The 21,888-nt window shown below is 35.6% G+C and overlaps 1 long non-coding RNA gene across 2 annotated transcripts in view; it reads left to right on the top strand.

Annotated features, from left to right (window-relative positions):
- LOC137861592 (uncharacterized) overlaps positions 1–21,888 on the top strand; it is a 120,792-nt gene that overhangs the window by 60,522 nt on the left and 38,382 nt on the right. The window contains exon 2 of one of the 2 annotated variants that reach the window (XR_011099730.1): positions 18,293–18,409. The exons of the other annotated variant lie outside the window; for it this stretch is intronic. This is a non-coding gene — a long non-coding RNA (uncharacterized lncRNA). The remainder of the gene's footprint in view (positions 1–18,292; positions 18,410–21,888) is intronic. 2 annotated transcript variants of the gene reach the window in all.

The raw sequence follows: 21,888 nt of genomic DNA, 5'->3' as shown, positions 1-21,888 counted from the left end.
TGCTGGTCAAGACGGGCCTTTGATGCAAGTTAGTATAACCACTCTTACGTTCTTAAGAATGCTAGTCCTTCCTTTAGCATATAAGCTAGAGGACTCTAGAGGACATTCTTCAAATGCATAACTTACTAAACCTAGCTAAATGATTCAGAATTTAGATAAAAAAAAAAAGAAAATTTAGGTCAGTAACTCAAGATCCAAATACTGATTTCCCAGTATTGATCAGGAAGACTACAGAGTGGGAAGAAAACAATTTGAAGAAGAGAATAAACTTTGTATCAATTGAAAAAAAGTAGAATATATTTATATCCTCCAACACAGAACTGATAACTTGTGCAAAATTTGCTGGTGTTTTATGGGCTGGGCACCTTTGCAAGTGTCTGAACTCCCTCACAGTGAGATGACTTTTACTTCTGTCCTGTCAGAACTTCCTTCATGGCATCTTGTGTCCTGCCTTTTGCTTTGTGTACTCTTCACTGTGCACCTTTGGTTAAGCTTTGTCTACCTTTAACCTTTCTTTGGGTAATGGAAGACTAAAAGTACATTCTTCCTTAACTGGTGCTTCCCCAAGATAAAACTGTATGTATCCTCCTGACATCTATTAAATCTTGCATAAAGTTACTACCTTTTCACATTCCTGTAAAGCACAAGAAATCAAAAACTTGTACAATTTGTGTTTTGCTATAGAAAGATGAGGTCATGCAGTAAGTGGATGCACAGCTAATAGAGGGTTCTTGTTTCAGAGTGTGAATTCTTGGAGTTAATTTAAATTGATAACTGCTAGTAAAGGCCACTGAGAAGTTAGGTACCTGTTCTAGGTTTGCATCTGGGCCAGCTACTTGATTATTACTTTGTCATGCAAACGGTCCTTTGATCATGGGTATGCCCTTCATTTACTTGGTTTTCTCTATTCACATACATGTATATATGGACAAAGAACCTGGGCTCCAGTTATATGGGACGTTGACATTCTACTGAAACTAAAAGCAGTTTTTCTCCAAATTAGTGCTGCAGTGTTCACTTTACCAGTACCAGTGTTCACTTTGACTGCCTTCCCTGAGGTATGTATTGAAAACATATTTCTTATATGTAGATCAGCCTTGCGACATATTATCCAAGTCAGGATGGGATTAGATATATATCTTGAACTGTCATAGAGGTTTCAGCATCAAACTTCTTATTTCAAGTGAAGATTATGAGGACCACATGAAAAAAGTTTGGCTGGCAACCTATTCTATAAAGGCCAATCAAAATCAAATACCTGTTGGTTTATCCTGTAGAGGGGATTCCTGCAATTAAGAACTTAGTCGTAGTTTGCAATTTTGCCCACTTGTGAAAAGATACTGTAAAGAAAAAACCTTCTGCTTACTACTTCTTCTTTCTGGAGGTAGCTGGAAAGAAGCAAATCAGATTCTTCCTGTTGACTTCTGACTTGTTGCAGACTAACAAGGGTTAACAATACCTTAGGGAAGAAATCTAGTGCCAAGTGTTTATTGAGAAATATTATTGACATTTCCATGTTATTCTCTTTGGAAATCCTTAATGTCAGCCAGAATAACCACATGAAGGGACTCATATCCATATTACTTGATTTCTTCCTCTTATCATCTACTTTGCTATATATGCATATTGCAGACACACTTTCAAAGTAACAGATCACACATGAAAAATGTTTTCAATAGCAACCTTTCATGGTTTACCCAGTGGAGAGGATACCAATAGTCACAAAGAGTTACACAACTTGGATGAAGTCAAATCTTTCCTTGTGGCAGCCACATCAAAGTCTGTAGTTAAATTTTGCAAAGCTTAGCTTCCACAGGCAGCATATTAGTGCTAGAAGACGTATCTTATTTCCCACTATATAGTTGGAATAATGTTCATCTTCAATATCAGCTTCATACTGTTTTGTAATGTGAAGGGAAGTCCTGAAAATATCTCTTTTCCTGCTGTTCATATAGTAGCTCAAATACAGCTCATCTGTTCTAAAATCCTAAAATCTCTAATCATCTTTCTATGAGCTTGAGTGTTACGTACTTTTCATACTCCTGAAGGAAAAATAAAATACTGCAATAGAATTTATGAAGAACTCTTGAAATTTGGTAGGCTTGGAAATAGAAACTAGTCTTTGGCTCAGCATATTTGTACTTGAGATATTTTGTGCCTTAAGGCAGATGGAATCAGGGCAAATAGATGTCAAAAACTGACTATTGCACATGTGTGAGTCAATCACTTGTGTGAAGTAACCAGAGACAGGACATGTTGGAGATGCTTCTTTTCAAATCTGGTAGTATTTCCAAAGAATATAAGCGTCTCAAAATTGATGGCTTCGGGCACTTGCAAGCTTTATTTCATTGGAGGAGGCCATACCAATTTTATTCATCATAAAATGGAAAAAAGATCCCAAATGACCATCAATTTTTTGAATGCTGTAAGGAGATTTTTACATTGGTTTTTTTTGTTTGTTTGTTTGTTTTGTTTTGTTTTGTTTTTTTTATTCACTATAAATACTGTTTTTTCTAGATTTGTCTGCCAACATCTCAGACAAGATGGATCATGAACAATAAAATGAATTAAGGGCTCCAAAACATTTTCTTGTCTTTTGAAAGTCTTGTTTTAGTAAAGGAATGGAACTGACTGTGCTGATCTTCCCTTTTAATATTCTTCTGTTAATAGCTGTTACATCATTTCTTTTCTATGTATTTATGATCATCTCGTTTTCCCATTGTGGGTGCAATCTACTTATAACTGACTCATAATTTTGAATTAACATGTTATTGTATATGCACTGCTTTGTGAGGCCAATCTTGGCCATCCACCAAAGCTATAAGGTAACATTCTATATCCTAAAGTACTTTAAATCATTGATTTTTGGGGTTCATGAACAAACCAATAAGCAGACTATTTAACATTGATGCTAAATGTAAATCGTCAATGACAGCAGCCAGTGGTATCCTGCTGACAAGTGATAATGTCATTTCAACATGTCCTCAGAGCATGGTAATTACTGCTGTATTCATGAATGCATATAGCTTGATGTTTACCTGATTTGAATATGAAAGGCGTTCTGAAAAGTTCATACGTGCTCTCTGCATGCTGAATGCACTGCATAAAATATTAGGACAAACTATCTGCAGAAACAATTATTCATATTCCACTGACCGGAGGCCTTCTATTATAGTCTCAACATCAACCAAAAATAAATAAATATATAAAAAAGAAAAAAAAAACACCCTTCCTGGAATGCAGAATTAGTCTGCATTATTAAAATATTGCTGTAAATTCTCTATTTCAAAGGTAAGAAATTGCAATTTAGTATGAATGGCAAAACAGATTATGTATGCATATCTTTCATGCATATCTTATGAAATAACCAATAACCCTTCGTCATTTCCTTCACACTGTATAGAAGCATGTTCTATGTGCTTCATGGTTAAAAGCTTGTTACTTGTATATTTGTTACAAGTTATATTCTACATGTAATACATGTAATACATGTAGAATATATGCGTGGAATTCAACATTTTTTATATCCTGCCCCCTACTGCCTCCCCCCCTCCCTCCCACAAGAGTCAGTTCTACAGCACCGTTGTTGGTGTTCTGTTGAATCAGGAAAAAAAAAATCTTTCAAATGGTGTATTGATTTAGACTAAAAACAGAGTTTTTTGTCAAAAAAAAAAAGAAAAACAAACAAAACACCAGAGAATTGTAGGTTTGTCTTCCAGAGATTAACAGAGAAGAGGGACCAGGTATATTCCAAGGATTTGGGATCCAAAGGAATGAAATGAGGATAAAGGAAGGCTACAAGATTTCACTGTTCCTCTACATTGAGGAAAGAGTAAAAGCATTGATGCTTACATAGTTGCTGTAATTCTGGAGTTGTAGCAGTCCTTAGCCTCTCCACAGCAGTTATATATACATGTAGATACTTCAAACTGTACAATTGCTTTATGGATTTTTTACTATGCATAATAGACTTTTGTGTGTGTATTTTGGAACTGATGGAGATTTAAAAATAAAAACAAAAAATCATCAAAAACATATATATATCAAGGCTTAAGACAAAACATGAAAATGTTCAAAGCCTTTCCAATGATTAAGTAATCATCCCTTTCTGAAAACAAAAAAAAAGAAATTAAAACAGTTCTTGTTCGTATCCAATTTTGTGCCCCACCAGAAAAACTAAACAAAAAATATAAAACCTGAGGAAGCAGATTAAAGTCATAAGCATCCATTTATTTTTTTAATTGCGTTTAAAAAGAGTGCTCTAGGAATAGATCTGAGATTCCTCCTTGGAAAACTGTTCAAACCTCATTACCTAATGGTTGTGTATCTTCTTTTAATTTCTATTTTAAATTTGCACATTAATTCCTTTGTTGTTATGCTAGCATTGTCCTTTTAAACCCAGGCTCTCTGCTTTTGACTTTAGTCTTATTCTATTTATAGAAAACATTTCTGTCCCGTCAGCTTTTTTTGCAAAGCTGAGCAAACCAGCTCACTTCACCCCTTCACATAAAATTGCCTTAGACTCTTCCTTCAGCTTTTCCCCTTCTTGTGGGTGGCAGACCACGAATTCTCTCTCCATGGGTCCTACGATTGCATTCAGTTCCTTGCCAGGTGTCACCATTGTGGTTCTTAACATCCTGCGTAGTCTTGAGTAGTATGCACAGGTTGCCTTCACTGTTCTGTACTGATGACCAAACTTGGTCCCCGAAGGCACAACCTTTCACTCTGTTTTATCCATTTTTTTTTTCTTATTCTGTTCCTTCAGATCGTCCAGTTCTTCCTCTGTGCCTCTCACAGGCAGCACTTCCAAACATTCAGATGGCCGTCTGCATGCTTTTGGTTAAGGTATTATTCAAAATCTCAGGAAAATTTGTCCATGGATATTGATATAAGAGGAACTGTAGCTAAAGGCTTTTTGCCAGGCAGTAGTCTCTCCCATTTCACATTACAGGGGGCACAGTCCTTTCTCTTCTTTTCTTCATTTAAACTTGATCTTAACTGCTTTCATGTGGCAGTAAGTCAAGATGCTTTACTGAATGCCAACAGAGTATCTCTTTATTCTCTGTTCCTTTTAGGAAGCCAGGTATATCTCAAAAGAAAGTATCCTGGGTCAGTTTGGATCAATCTGTTTCTTATAAATTTGACTGTGCTTTATCTTTTTTCCTTTAAAGCTTGAGCCAGAGTTCTATGTATTGTTAAAACTGCAGTCATGCAAAACATTTCCTTTCCTGCCAAAGTTACTGCATTTGCAGATTTTTATTTACAGGGCAGTCTACACATTGTGATGGATTACTTAAACATCCTTGCTACTGGACATAGGATTTTGTATGCAGCTTTCTTCAGTGTTCTGGGGCAGATATTTTCCGGTCCCTCTGGCTCACATGAAGCAATACTGCTGCTAAGTTGTATCTTTGTTGCTCCATTTCCTCTTGGTACTTGCACTTTGGCAAGGCCTGGCACCAGTTCTGGCTGTTCTTGCTTTATTGTTACACATTTTGGTCTCTGAGACAGCTTGGCCTCTCAATGAGCCTGTTTTCTCCCATTTTGTGTAAGTTCTCAGTTTTTGATCCCAATATGCTTCTAGAGATGGTTGATTTGTTGCATCCTTCCTAAAAATTTCCTTCCCCTTCTTATTTTTGCTATCACTTTTCCTTCCTTAGTCCTTGCCCATATTATTAATATTATTATTACTGAATTATTACTAATAACTGTAGTCGCTTTCCTTAAGTGGATTCAGCCCACCTCAAGGTTTACATACCTTAACTGTGTGACCCAGCTGAATTGATAACTTTGTTAACTTCTTAGTCATCCCTATTCAGACCTGACTCCCTTGCAATATATTCTGGATCTACCATAATAGCATATCATAAAGTAGACTTAATCCAAATGTATTATTTTTCTATGCATCTTTTTTTTTTTTTTTTTTTTTTTTTTTTTTTGTATGGGGATGTCATGAATTTAACTTGCTGTGCTATCTCCTTTGCTCTTCAGCAGCATTTCCTTCATTTCTATCTATAATAAGTAAGGTTCAAAGTCTGTGGTCTAGTGAAAATGGTAATTCCAAAATTCTCACCTTTTTTATTACTTCATTTAGTTTTCTTGGAATTTTATGAATGAAATCTGTTGCTTTTGTTAAAAAAAACTACCATTTTGAGAATGTAGGGTTGGCAGCTCTTTATTTTAATATAAAATCAGTTATTTTGTGAATATAACTTGGTTTTCTATCTGTATATACTCAAATGTTTGTTTTAGATTTTTTTCTTTTTTTTTGGATTTTTATTTTTTTCATTTTATTGCAAATGAAAAAATGGGTAGGAAGTTCAGATTTACACAAGACTGAGCTATTTTTATTTTGTGGACATACTCTTATTTTTTTACAAATGTATTTGAGATAACTGTATGTTCTTCATCAGTATTCTGAACTGCAGTTAAAACTTGTCTCTTCCAGATCCTTGTCTCTTTCTCCGAAAGAACTTTTTGTATTGTCTGTGTATGTGTGTGTATATATATATATATATATTTTTTTTTTTCATCAAGTATTTGTTAGTGCCAAAACAAGGTGTTGGGAAAACAAAGAAGTTACAATTCTTCCTCCAAGGGAGGTCCTCTCTCCCTCTTTCTTCCCTCCGCCCTCAAATCTGGACTCCATCTCTGATGCAAAGGAAAGGCTTTGTACTCTCTTTGGTGGATGTCTATAATCTGATCCTTTATGATCAGTGCATCTTCTGAGTTACTCTGCCTTTTTTCCAGTTGTCAGCTAAGATTTTTGTCCTGACTCTTACTTAAGTCTCCATCAGTCTTCCCATTATATCAAGCTCAATCACAGCTTAAATACCTCTTCTGAGAGGAACATCTCCTGCAGTGCGATGTGCTGTCACACTCCAATTACTTAAACAGAGCTGTAAAGGTTTCTCTCCTCTCAAAAACTATTTATTGTAGGGGATTCAAATAATTAGGGGCTGCCTTCCTTTTCAGTAAGTGGTGGAGAAAGCACTGCAAAACCTTGCAGGCAAAAGATTTCCATATGCAAGTCAGGGGAGAGAAAGGAGGAATGGACTACAAGCAATTAAAATTGAAGAATAGTGCACAGGGTATGTTCATACATGCTTGTTTAAATACTGAGAAATGCCTAAATCCAGGTCTTGTAGTTATAGGCCCATTTTCCAGATACTGCTCTTAAAAATTAGCTTGTTTGGGGGGCAGGAGGGAAATCACAGAAGGCTCTATCTGGCAAATAGTTTTATAATCCTGTTCACGGTAAAACACAGATGGCCATTCGGCAGTGCTCCAGATGCTCCTGCAGGAAGCTTAGTCTCTCTGTGGAGCCATTTGGAGGGTATCCGTGGGTGCTGCTAGCTTGTAACAATACAGCATTTATTCACCTCTTTTGAGAGATGAGCTGAAAAAGAAGAAACATGTTCTTATGTCAATCAGGGAGTAGCTTTCAATGTTAGAAGTAAGAGCTGTCTTCACCTGAAGCAATGGCTGTCCACTTATTCATAACTAGGATGACACACATAGCCTTCAAAATTTAGCATTGTAGCATGCATTCTGTTGACAAAATGTATGCATTGAAATGTGGATGTTGTATCAGTTGGCAATATCAGGCAGAATGCTGCAGGAAAAGCAGCAGTACACACTAAATGCAGTAAATTGTAGCCTCGTGAAGAAAGCAATGTTTAAATTTATAACATAGGGAATATGGCACGGTGAAGGGCAGTTTTTTGAAAGCATATTTCAGAAATCTGTTTGTTTTGATCTGGATAGTGCAATACAGAGAGAACTAAAAGGAGAGCAAGAAAACAAAGTGTACAGATAACAGAATTCTGTATCATTGCTTAAACAGGGCTACTAATAAGCATGTAATTGAACATCTGCTTAACTGCATGTCTGGGTTATAGCATAAAGAGAACTATCATAATTGTACTCTGATATTTCCATAGTAGAGATTTTAGTGGGTGCTAAGTAGGATAGTGCAAATATACATGTAAATGTTATTCTGTGGCAGAAGATGTGCAATTATTTTTTCCTATGTTTGATAAGAAGAAAAAAAATCAAGTGTTCTGCAGTCTACTTTTTTTTTTTTTTATTTAAAGGAAATCCTTTGAATGCGTTAAACAGTTGAGACAATGTTATCATGGGTTTTATACTTAATATCTGTTGTTAGAAGATGTTTTCAAAAAAAAGGGTATCTTCGAGAGCTATTGGGGACCCATGGCAACTTGTGGCATGACACCCCCCCCTAAAATAAGCATTTCTTACACAGACAGTTTAGTCCCCATGCTGAATATCTTCTAGAATTCTGTCAGGAATAATAACACTAATATAATGAAATGTTTTCCTGTTTGGTTTTATTTGCTTTTATTTTTTTATTAATAAACTTAAAAAGACTACCATTTCAAATCGTTCAGACAAGCACTGTGTCTTGTTAGCTTTTGTTATTCATATGAGGAAAACCTGAATTGAAGACCAAAATGTTCCGTCAGAAGTAGTGTTAGGGAGGATGAGTTGTCAGTGACTTAAAACGTCTGTGTGGTGCAGTTTCAAATACTTGGTTCAATTTGGCTGTCCAGGACTGCTAGGTAGAAATCTCCATGCTCAGGCATATGCTGCCTTACAGAGCTCACCCAATTCTATGCACATTTAGAGTTGCTGAGAGGACTGTGGCACCCAAGTGACCTGGTCAGAGCGTGCGTTGCTGTGTGGGAGTTTGCAGTGACATTTCTGTGACTACTTAAAATGAGAGAATACAGAGTGGCTGTAAATGCTCTTTGGCTTTTGGCAGCAGTTTTCAAGAACGTGTTCGTGAAGTTCAAACATTGAAGCCTGTAGACTGATTGACACATGCACAATCAGGAGAAACAGACAGATCTGTGTCTTTTAGATAGAAGACAAATCATGGGAAAATTCTTCCTGCTGGACACTGCAGTTTTTCTTCTTACCAATATGTCACAACCCTTTCAATCAATTAAATACCTCACTGGGAAGTAAAATGGCAAACTTACTACAGTGCCAGTTTCTTCTATTGTAGACATTTCATTTAGTTATTGGAATTTAGGAACTTTAATCCAAAATTATTTTTATGCTAAAAATTATTCACCTGTTACAAGGTTTAATCTTTCCTTTCAAGATGTACAAGTAGTTTGCATACTGAAATGCAGATGTTCTGATTGTAAGTACAGGAATGGAAAATAAATTTATTAAAAGCTTTCTCCTTTCCTGAGGTTGATGTAATTGAAATGGGAGAGTTTAAAAAAAAAAAAAAAAAAAAAAAAAGCAAAACACTAAATAATGGCTCTTCAACAATGACAGTTTAGTAAGAAAATTTCTATTATGTTAAACTTAATGTACCCCAGGTTAATCAAAGTTAATGGAGTAGCATCATCACTAACAATAAACCATCTTCAATGAACTTTTTTCCTTTTATTTTGATTTTTTTAAAATATATTTTAAAATAGTAAGTGATTAAGAATTACTGATTAGATTCAAAAGTAATAGCTTTTATCCTGTACTGTTTAGTAGACTCTGCTTGTGAAAGTAACATTAGCTAAATAATTATCCATAGTACACAGTAGAAGCGAACAAGATATTCACTGAATGTGAACACAATTCAAGTTTGCATAGGAAATATCTCAGTTTAACTCAAATCTTGTTCATTAATTCATTGAGATGAATATTCAGATTGTATCTAGGTAGAAGCTTTTGTCAAAGGAACATGCTCGTATTTTAAGAAAAATAAAAATAAAAATAAAAATGCATTGACTAGTTGCCTAACATTGCAGACAGTAAACTCAAGGATATCAGGTTTAGGATCTGCTGACCTACATCCAAGGGCATTTTCTTTACCTTCTCATGGTGGGTCACCCCAGATAGAGAAGAAATATGTTAAATTGTGTCTGTGACCATGTGCCTACATTACCACATGATCCTGGAAGTTCTAGTCTCTGCTGCTGTCCCTACATTTCACTTCACTGAAGGATTTAGGAATCGTGTCATTGTCTGTGGAATTAAGGTAATGTTAATTTTATAACTGAGTGTACAGAATGACATATTTAATGTTTTGTCTGTCAGGATTTGGGAACTGAAGTAAGCTCCAAGAGCATCATCATCTTATAAGAAAAGAACATTTTGTTGTTTTAGTTTCCCCTTTTCTTCCCAAGCCTTGCTTTGGTCCTTGACAAACTGTTTCACCAGATTGTTGGAAATGGATCAACTTCTCTAGAAACTCTTGCTGATTTTAATGGTGAATTTATCTGAACTCCATTCAGGATGCTGCTGCACTCCATTCGGTAACTTCGCCATAGATTCTGGTCAGAGACAATGCCAAGCACAAAGCTGATAAACTTTCTTTCTGTAACATTCTGCATGACTACATATTTCCTTAAAAATATCTTGCACAGCTGGTCATCTACACATCAAATCAAATGCCTCACTGTTCTAGTGCTCACTAGTCCTTGTGGGTAGCCTTGGGACCTATGGCTTTGTAATCTTTTATGCTGTCTGCCGTTTACAAGTGAATTCAGAGGCAAACAAACCCTGGGCAAAATGCAGCTAGTGTCATGACTTCAGAAATAACGTACAGTGGTGACTGGTTTGCTTTAAAAACACCAGGGAAACTGTTTTCCTGATGGCTGGCCTTCGTAGATTTATCTGCTTGTTTGGTGATAGCAGTTAAAGGAGAACCTCATATGCTCTCTGACCCTTTTAGGTGGCTTATGGGTTTTTAATAGGACAGCTGGGAATAAAGTCCTCAGTAATCATCACAGAGACATTATGGTGTCAGCTACATGTATGCTTGCAGGGTTGGGCCTTAGGTCAGCTCACTACTGCTAATATTTTTCCTTAAGTGTCAGAGAAGCAATAGGTGTAACATTTAGCATACTTTGGAGAGATGACTGCATCTGTTTCACAGAAAGCTCTTTGTGGCCAGTATAATTAACTTAAATAGCTGAATGGCTTCCCAAGATTCACCCAGCTGTTTCTAGGACTACTTGTTATTTGAGATTTTTACAGGTTAAATCCAACAAGCAGGTTTATTGAAACTGGACGTAGACATAGAGAATGTGGTTTCTACTTATTTTCTTTTTTGTTCCTTTAGACTTTGTAGGGACATCTACAGACAAGGAGTGGCTTTCATATTCTTCTCTCAGTAAATGTAAAGGTAAAGACTCATGATGAAATCTTTAGCTTCTCATCATTGTGTTTATCAAATTCATCTTCATAATTGTAAATGTGGAAGAACTTTTGAGTTTGCTAATAGCTGACTGAAATATATAAGCAATAAGGATTTCCCTGTGGTGCAATTGAGCTGATAAGCTTGATCTCTACTACTTTTTGTCCTGAAGTTTCTGAGATTATCAGTGTCTACAAGAGAGGTAGGTTACATACTTAGTTCAATCCGTAACCAACAGGTTTTGGTTTGACTTTACAAAGCCAATTAATGGATTGTGATTCTCTTTTTGCATTAAAACTTCTCTTTGTCTTTTGCTTTTGGCTAGAAAGCTGGAGGTGTGTATCACATTTAGTTTTCCATAGCTCAGTGGCTTCAAGATGAGACAGCTATGTAATTCAGTCTGCATGGTTTACCTTGCATTGCTCTGATGTCATATTGCCTAAATGCAGCAGTTCTGCAAGGAGGATGTCCCAAATTCATATCAGTCTTGTGCTCCAAAACTTTCCTTGCACTGCTGGAGTTAAGAAAAAAATATTGTAGACTATTCTGAGACTTCCTTATGTAAACCTTATATGCCTTTTGCGTTTTATCTACCTTTTTGGATTTGTATTCCATAGGATCCATATGGGTTTGTATTCCATAGGATCTCACAGGTTGTTTCTGGTAGAGCTCCTTAACGTTTAAGATTGAGTGTTTTGACTCAGAGCATGATTTCCAGTGGTTGCAATTCTCAGAAATATTTCTGAACATCTAAGTCATGGTTATGATATTTCTAAATGAAGTTGAGCTAAGGTGTAACAATTCCCATGAAAACAACATAATACAATTGTGAGTATAGACAGTGCCTTGACACTGCTCATCCCTATTTTCTCTAGGTGGACTGAGGATTATCAGATATGACTTGTAGGATGCCAAGAATAATTCCAAAAATTGTATTAGAAAGGCCTTGCTCCCGTTTTTGCCCTTTAGAAAAGGTCATTGGTCTCATGATGACCTAGAAATCATTAAAACTATGATATTGAGCAAAAATCCCTTAAAAATGCACCCTAACTTGCATTATTTTAAGTGTATGGATATGAAGTGGCATAGGTAAATCATGGCTAGGCTTGACCACATCTGGCTAAAATGAATCTTCTTCTCTGATTTACAGCTTATTAATTCTCAACATCACAAGTTGTGTAGAGGCTATTAATTTAGCTTTCAAAAAACCTTTTGTGTTTCTAAAATGCTTTTAAAGTCTTCTTTAGCCACTTCATTACAATACACTTGCCCCCTCATTTTTTTTCCAAATTATTTTTTTTTTCTCAGATGGTATGCTTGCTTAAATTCACAAGAAAAATGTGTGATTTGGCCTTATAGATGTTTGAAAAGCATATACTCATAATGGGAAAAGGGTATAGAGGAGGAAGGGAGGATATTGCCACTTTTCTTTCCTTCCCCATTAACATCTTAAGTCTTTGTGATTAAGGGACAGCTAATTTACCAACCTTAATAATCTATAATGGGCTATTAATTGTATGTTGATTACATCATTTTTAACATCCCACTGTATTGTTCTAGCTTTCCTTGCTTTCAGATTTTAGCAGCAAGAATTTATCTGGAAATTCTTTCTTTAGCTTTTTTCCAATTCTGTTTAGTTAATATCCCTAGATGAACGTGAAGTTAATTGTCTCCTTCCCCTTCATTCTCAGGAACTTCACTTTATTTAGCATGTGGGCTCAAAAAGAATAAAAATTGTTCCATTTTCTATCACCTTCCAACACTGCAGTTTTTCTCTTTCTTCTGAAAACAGAAAGAAATGAAGGCAGTAGCTACTAAGTAGTTGCTTCTTTGTTTTTTCTTGGAACGTATATATTTTATTTATGGAAAGTAGTATTTATAAAGACTGAAAAGGTAACACAATACTAGATATGCTTTGTTTGCCTAAACCTATGGAGATGATGGCCATTTCTTATCAATAGAAATTACTGTTAAAAATAGTAGTCTTCTTGTTGCAGCCTGGCTTGTTAATAATTGCAAGCTTCATATGTTGTTTTTATTTATTTATTTAATTGTAAGTTTAGTAATATCCAGAGAAAGATTTCTGTCAGCTTCCATGGGGGACTACTACCTCCATATTTATAGGTGTCTAATATTTAATTTTATTTCTGATTTTTCCCCTTTTACTTCCCCCAACTGAGCTAAAGTGGAACAATTCCAGTTTATTCTCTCTTTGGACAGCTTCAGTGCTGCCTTTCTGAGCAGACTAATGCAGATGTTTTTACCTTCTCCTTTCCTAAATACACTGTGTTATCATAAAGTTAATTCATTGGGGGCTTTTTCAGTACAGCTTTCTGTACTATGTGTGAAAGATGTCTTGCCTGTGGTAGTTGTGTTGTTATATTTTTTAGATTATCATGGCAAAGCTACAAAAGAACTGTTAGGAAAATCAAAATGTTGCTACAACATGATGATTTATAGAAAGACAACCAATGATGTTGTTCTTTTTTTTTTTTATATGAAAATTCATTTGATCTGCATCGACAATGTGTATGGATGAAAAGGAAGTACTTTGTACATTACTGAAAGTAAGTTCCATGTAGTATACATGTATATTATTGCCTGCTGTGCCCATCAAATTAAATTAGCACTTAGTGATCTGGTGAAAAATGTTGCCTGGATCAATTGTTTTGGGGATGGCCACAGGAAAACTGATGTGTATTCTGTACAACACCCAGAAATCAATGAGACGTAGCTGACTGTGCACATGCGTTATCATCAGAGCATCTGACATTCAGATCCGTGTTTAGTGTGCAGTGAGGAGTCAGCACTTACAGGACAATAATAGTCATTTTTAGCCAAGACTAGTTGTTTGCATACCTGCTTCAGCCATGCAAGCAGATCAGCTGCTGAGCAATAAGTGTTCTTTCAAAACACACACCATCTAGTAATTACTAGTTTGTGACAGAGGTATCACATGAATTTTGTCAGAGAGCTTATTCTCAGAAGTAACTTTGGGTGTACCCCATGCTCTAAAACAGTCTTGAAACTTCTCAGGAAAGAGAAAGAACTGAAGTGACAAGATGAGACAAAATTTACAGAGTTTGAAAATCCAAAGTGGAATATATTTTTAGCTTCAATGAAAATGTGTGCAGACATCTTATTTAACCTTCCAGCCTCAAATGGTAGAATGTTGTACCAAACCTGGAAGAAAAAAAAAAACAATTTTTTCCTACACATATCAAATGTTCATGCTCTGCTTTTTAAGAAAGAGCAAGGTATTTGCTGTTATTTAGATGAAAATAAAACCACATTTCAGAAATAAGAGCTACTCTTAATTAAAAATTATTCTGAGAATTTCTTAATTTTATTGGATGGGTCATCTTCCTAAAAACTACATCCTATAAGCTGCTGAAATGGTAAGTTTCTCTCCTTGCAACAGGGAAGTTAGTCTTGTGAGTATAGTTTCCTTATCAAGCCTATGTATTGAGAATTTGTCTTAATAGTAACACAGTTGTACAATGAACTTTGAGTGGTAACCGTGCAAAAAAAAAATCTACGTTACTGGAAATCTGGAAATGAAACATCTGAAGCAGGTAGGTGTATTTGATATGTTTTTAAAAGTTTAAGGGAGTTATTGCGGCTAGGATTGCTCAGAGGTATAACATCTTATTAACCAACTAAATACATGAGGGCAACTGGTAACAGGTACACAAGGCATTCCTCAGCTCTCCTTTTTCACTGATGAGGGGAATACTTTATCACCCAATTGATTATGACTGAATGATGAGACTGAGCATTGAGCAATTGTAAAAGGTAACAAAGATTATTAGACCACTTTAACCAAAATCCATTTGCAAAAAAATCAATTCTGTCATGAGAAAAATATTTGTCACTTTTCATGTTGATGAAGGATTGATGCTTAATATCAGAGAAAGTATCCAGCCCCTGGCTAGCTCTCAGAAAATATGCTGCATTTGCTTAAGCTGTTGTGCCATTATAATATTGCATGTAAACAGAAACAAATTATGCACATTAATTTTGTAGAGGTGAGAAATTATAACGTGGGGTGATGACTACTTTGCTAATGTGTATCTATCCATTAGTTCCATCAGAACATACAAGTAATAGCAGCAGGTAAAAAGATCATGTACCTAAAATCCCGGACAGTTAAGCCAGACCTTCCATCTCTGTTTCTAAGCTTGTTCCAGGATCTACTCTATGAAAACTCTCTCTTCAATTATAAAATCTTTGGATAAGTATCATAGACTTACTCTGTATAGATTTCAGTGTTTTCTCTAGTGTTACTAAAGGTTAAAATATACTTCTTGCACAATGATTGAAAAATGAGTTAATTATGGAAGTTTGATTCATCACAGTGTTTTGAAACCACTTGTTCTTGACTAAATGAGTACTAAAGTGTTATCAAATCAGAATTATCTACCCCCTCTGCACTGTAGAGTGACCAAACAGTAGAGATAATGCAGAACCCTGCCCTGTGCTTTTGTTCATTCACTTGTAAAATAACCAGAAAAGAGTAATCATCTCTTTTCAGTTTGAAGGGCTCTCTTTAAAACAAACAAAACCTCTTAGGCAGAAAATACAGCACATTTCCCTTCTCTTTCAGCATCTGGGTTGAACAAGATAAATTTTCCTCACAGTTATACCCAGAAACTCCTTTCTGGAAATACGTTACAAGGCAGCAGCAGAGAGGCATGAGGCTGGCCCACCTTTTTCCCTTCAAAACCTTTCTGATGTACCTTTTAACCTCACCACCTGCACACACCAAGCACCCTGGCTTGCTCCACCTGGCCTGGGTCCTCCCAGCTTTCCTCCCCTTTCCCCAAGCAAGCGGAAAAGGCAGGGTGGGGGGGGAAAGACAAGAGCCTTTCCTCTGCTGGCTTGCCACTGGTCTGTGTAGCATGCCTCTGGCTCTTGCCTTAGTTTATTTTCCCTGTGTATCACCTCGTGTTCTCCCACAAAACCCTGTGATGACTTGGGTATTGAAATTTGCATCAACTGTGGTAAACCAAGTGGGTTTTTTCGTTATTGCCAGGGCTGGGATAAAGAACTTAAGGGATGTATATATATGTAAAGACAACACCAAAGAGAAGAAACAGAGAGCCAAGCAGTGGACAGTATAAAAAAAAAAAAAAAAAAAAAAAAGCCAGATGTAACTGCAGTAAGAAGCTTTTTGTGGTTCTCCTAAGGGAGAACTGCAGACATACTCCACAACTTTAATAGTGTTTTTGTACTGTGGGCAAGTTAGTGTATTTAATCATGAAATGCTTTATAGCCCTGTGTGTATAGTATATTTGAACTGCAAAGCACTGTTATACTTGGCCATAATATAAAAGTAAATTCTAACTTTTTCAATCTAGTCAAATAGATTGAGCTATTATATTAGCCATTATGGCCCCCAGCAGAGGTGTAGGAATCTCATTAGGAATGTAAATGTCAGGTAGGACACTTAAGAACCTCATTATGGGGAAGAATCCAAGTATCAAAAGTGACATAAATTGCTGGCCAACTTGAATATTGCAGAAGAGGAATCTTGCAGAGCACTGTAATGTGGTTTAATTGGAATAACAATTACTACCAGCTTTATCTTGAAATAATGAAGATTAAATGTATAGGTAACTAGACTTGTGCTTAAAATGACTGACTAAAAAGAAAATAATGTAGAGGTAATAATTCTCTGTAAATATTGAATAAAACTCTTAGGGCAATGAGAAGTATTTTGTAGGAGTTTTGTGTAATTTAATACAACAATTGATAGGAATGTTACAGACTGGTGTATGGTAAAAAGTGTCTATTTCAGATCTGATATTCAGGCTTACTCAATACAAACTGGCTTCTTAATAAAAACCTAGCTATTGATTTTGTTGCCCTAAGGGTTTGATTGTCTAACACTTCCTTTGCCTTGTTTTCTGGTGGAAAAGCCAGCCTCTGAGTGGGTCTGTAGCGCACAAGGAGCAGCACTTTGATATACCTGGTAAGAGGGTAAACCCTTGTAAATGTACCAGGACCACCACATATCTTTAAGTGACTGCAACGCTGAACTGGAAGAAACGCAGTGGTAATGTTCGAAGTACATGCTTGTGACCTGCAGCTGTAGTCAAAAAGCTGGTATGGTTGGCAGAGAGGCAGGTAACAATAGGAATTCACAGTGGAGGTGAGGAGAATGCAAACCGTTTTGACTGCTCTTTGCTTTTCACTTATGTCATTATTCTGTATTTCTCAACTGTCACACTTTTCCCCTTTATCAAGGAAACTTTGGAGGACACAGTAAGATTGGCTGTTTTGACATAAATAAAATTAAACTGTCCTTCTTGTAAGCAATTGGTATTGATTACTTTGATTTCTCTTTATTTAAAGAAAGTGATAGGAGTGCCCTAGTGCATCCAGACCTGATAACATTATGGAGGCTAATCAGAATTCAGAGCTTTAACATACTTTATCATATCAAGATCAGCCACATGATGATTAGGAAGAGCTGCCACCCACAGCCATAGTTCAAGAATCTGCAGTAGCTGAGCAGTTCTATATAGCAGTTGGCATCTATTTCTTTGTTGTTGTTTGTTTTAAATCAGCAATAGAAACAGTGTCCAAACAAAGTGCAGCATGTGTTTTTTTTTTCTTTTTGACAAAAAAAAAAAAAAAAAAAAAAGGAAAACCAACAGGAGCTACAAGTAATGGAGGTACTAGGATTCTAGGATGAGTTTGTTAAACTCATATAGCATAAATTAGTTAGGCTCTACCTTTAACTATCCATTGGATTTTTTCTTTCACTGCTGTCTGTATAAAACCATCACATTGCTTAGCACAATTAGGCTTGATTGTTTAAACAGTATGGATTGAAATAGCATTAATTAGCTATGTCATGCTATTACTCATTGCCCATAAACTTGCTGTTACCATTCAGATCATGCTTGAATTTACTAGCAAAGCAAAACCTGAAAGACATATCAGACCAAGAATACTTTATGGTGCTCTTTTATTTTTTTACTTATTTTTTTCTGAGGGAAGACATGCAGCAACTGAAAAAGTTTTAAAATGTAAAATCGTGTAGGAAATGAGAGAGAATATGGAGATAGAGCCATTTTTTATTTTTATTTTTTTGGTTCTTATTGCTTTTAGGAAAACTTCTGATTTTTCCTGTTTTAATAATATTATACTAAAAATTCTACATTGACTTCCTGGGTGCACAGAGTTGGCCTTTGCCCCTTTCAGAGATCCCAGTCCAGCAATTTACAGGTATGAGATTTACTTTATTTCTCACAGATGTTTTATTTTTCCTTGCTTTTATATTATTTCTTTTTAGCTCACTTAAAATGAGCACATAAACTCAGGAAATACAGTAGCTTAAATTTATATTTAATTAGTTCATTCAGAACCAAGCAAAGCTAAGCACAGAGGAGCAAGTACGCTGTGCTTATTGTGTTGTGCTTTTTGTTTGTTTTTTTTTTTTTAAAAAAAAAAAAAACAGAAATGCCAGTGTTTACAGTGTTTATGTTCACTTACATAAGAAAATGCCTGTTTGTGTGTAGTATACATTTTTTATTTAAATGAAAACCCATTTCCTAGTTTTAAAAATCAGACATTATTAGATCCCTAACCTCACCTAATAGCAATGACTTTGTTCTCCCTGTTTTCTGAATTGTGCTTTGATGGTGCACCAGCTTGCCTCTGGCGTGAACAGTTACTGTCATAAGGTATAAATCCGCTTCATAAAGCGACTGGTTAAGCTCCAGACTCTTAATGATGGGCCTCTTAGCATAAATAGTTTCTTAACCTAACACTTGGAGAATTACCCATGTGTATCAAAAAGAAGTCTTCAGTGAAAAAATTGTTCCATGTTCCAGAGGAGGCTCTGACTGGCTTTGCTCTTCTTAAGCATATAAACCACTGTTTCATTCAATACAAAAACTTGTACTGATCTTACATAAGAACTTCATTTGAAGTCACCAAGAACATAGGGAAAGAATGAATGTCTGTAGCTTATTGGATTGCCTTCTTTCATGTAAGGTTTATAGTATATGTGTGCATGTATTAAAAATAATAATAATTAAAAAAAAAAATGGTGGAGAGGCATAATAAATACTAACTCTGTCTTTAGGATATGAGCCTTGGGAACTTGTTGGGAAAGCTTACTTAGGTAAAACAAGATGATATGATTAAATTAAGCTAGAATACTTTAGTTCTTCAGTGTAGACATAAAAATACAAAGGAACATTCACAAAACATAGACGTCATTTAAGAAACTTCATCAGTCTCTGTGTAGCCAAGGTGGTAAAGGCAAATGTGGTGTTTAAAGCTCTATTTCCTTTTTAGGATTGTATGACATGGAGATTTTTATATAATATCCATTACTGAATTCTGTGGAAACTTCAAGCTGATTGGATGGCACGGTCCACATATTCTAGTCCCAGTTTGGTTTTCAACTTGATGATAAACTCCACTGTCCTTCTCTAACCACAAAGGAGAACTATCAGTCTCTTGAGTAGCTGGTAGAATTAATGCTTGAAGATTCCACGATTAATGTAATCTTTGCGCAGTAATTTCCACTGTTGTCCAATACCCAGGATTAATCTATTCATAGTGGCTATTAAATATTTTAAGAAATTGTAACTTAGTCAAGAGCATGAGATACACATCTAATCAGAACTTTCTGAATGTAAATCATTCATGCAATGCAGACAGACTTCCTTGTAAAAGACGTCAATAATGCTAACTAGTAAAAATTCATTTTGTCAAGCATGTAGTACTTTTAATGTGCTTAGATTTTGTTGGGTGCTCTTAGACTGTCTTTTTAATTTAGATTTCCAGACACAGTGAAACCACATCCTGGATGCAAACCATACCACAACTATATGTACTTTTGAGCCAGAAAAATTACTCTCAACCATTAAGGGCTGCATGGATATCTCTTTTTAATTTCCTTTCAATACAATCAACATCCAAGTAAGTCTTGGCAAATGTCATTTAGTCAATAATTTCTACTGGCATTACTAGTATGTCTTAGGAGAGAGAGAGAGAGTCACCTTCCAGACATAATAACTGTATTAGGACAGATGTATTTCTCACACTGATCTTTGTCTCTCTGAACAGCAGGAGATGAGAAGGCAGTTTGCCTGACTTTTTGATGCTTCCACTTGCTCTGATTTGGCCAAATCGAGTTCCAATTTAGCCAATGGAAATATTTCGTGCATCTCATATGGCCTTGGCTCATGTAAACTTTCACAAAATGTCTATTTAATTTTTGCATCTGAGCATCATTTTCATTCAGGAATCCCTGCAAATATTGCAAAATCCCTAGCATTTACACTAATCTATAGGGAAACCATCCATCATTTCAAATACCTACAAAACCTGTAATTATTGTCTGGATAACATAAAACCAACATGCCAGGGCAAAGTTTTCAAAAATCTGGGTCAGAGTAAGACTTAATCGTAAATCTGTGGTAAGGCTGAAAACCTGAATGTATATTTCCCCATACCTTCAGTATTTGCACCTGCTGGCTTGGTATGGCTAAATTATTGCAGGCTGGCATGTAAATTGACAGCTTCATTCCAGGTTTTTTTTTTTTTGTACTTCTAGTATGTTTTAATTAGAATATTGAAGTCTGTATCAAAGTGTTTTTTTTGTTTTGTTTTCTGATTGTGTTTTAAAGTATAAATCAACTACAAGAAAAATGTTTGGTTTGCTGAATCATAATCTGTTTTATCACACAGACCTCAATGGTGAAATATAAAATAGGATGAGGTACATAAGAATGAGAAGCTATTTTTTCTATAGCTGATTGTCAGTAAGATGGAGACCTTCCTACCCCAAAGTTTCAGCATTAGCTAAAGAAAATTTCCTTTAAAGTAACACTTGAGTTAAAGCAGTATAAACAGTGAGACTGCCAATTCATTGCTCTAGACTCCTGTCAGGAATCTGAGTGAACTTGGTACTTGATTTTGACATACATGTTTATTTTATACCACAAGGTTTGCTTTTTCCAATCATACTTCTCCTCAGGGTTTATTTTGTTTTGCCAATACTAACAAAACTATTTGTGTGGTACCTGCTGGATTATTACCAAAGACATCTAGCAAGTCATTCTACACCCTCATCTTTACATATTTTTAGCTCAGATACATAAACAGTTAACTTATTCCTAAAGTAACTGCCTTCCAAATCCCAAGTCACTTAAGCATTCTCTGATTATCTGTTTACTGGATGTCACTTGTTGAATTTTATTTTCTCAACATTATTAGAGTGAAATGCTCTATCTGGACGTACTAGAGGTGTTTCATCATTCCCTGTTTGTCTGGGGATTTCATCCTTTTTTGTACTGCTTTCCCTAGTTAAAATTTGTTTGAAGCCAGGGCGATTTGCTAAATATTTCGTTAGTTGCCTACACTATTTATTTTTTGGTAGTTGTCTACTAAGTTTAATATTTTTTAGGACTCCTGAGATGGACAAACAGATTGGTTTTTGGCTTATTATTATTATTGTTATTATACAGAAAGATTATTTTGGTGCTTAACAATGAAGAAAATCAATGCCTATTTGCATGTTACTTCTGCTTTAGGATATTCTAAGTTTACCAGATCTTCAAAGTAATCTCATTTGGAGCTTAATATGCTTAACAGTTCATACTGTGTCTGCTTTATTTTCTGCTGGCTACTATTGATCAGTGCTGAGAATTCTACAAACTTTTGTGTATTTTGGCATTTCTCTGTCATGA

This window comes from Anas acuta, chromosome 1, assembly GCF_963932015.1.
Source record: "Anas acuta chromosome 1, bAnaAcu1.1, whole genome shotgun sequence".
NCBI lineage: Eukaryota > Metazoa > Chordata > Aves > Anseriformes > Anatidae > Anas > Anas acuta.
This window is presented reverse-complemented; position numbering and strand designations above follow the sequence as displayed.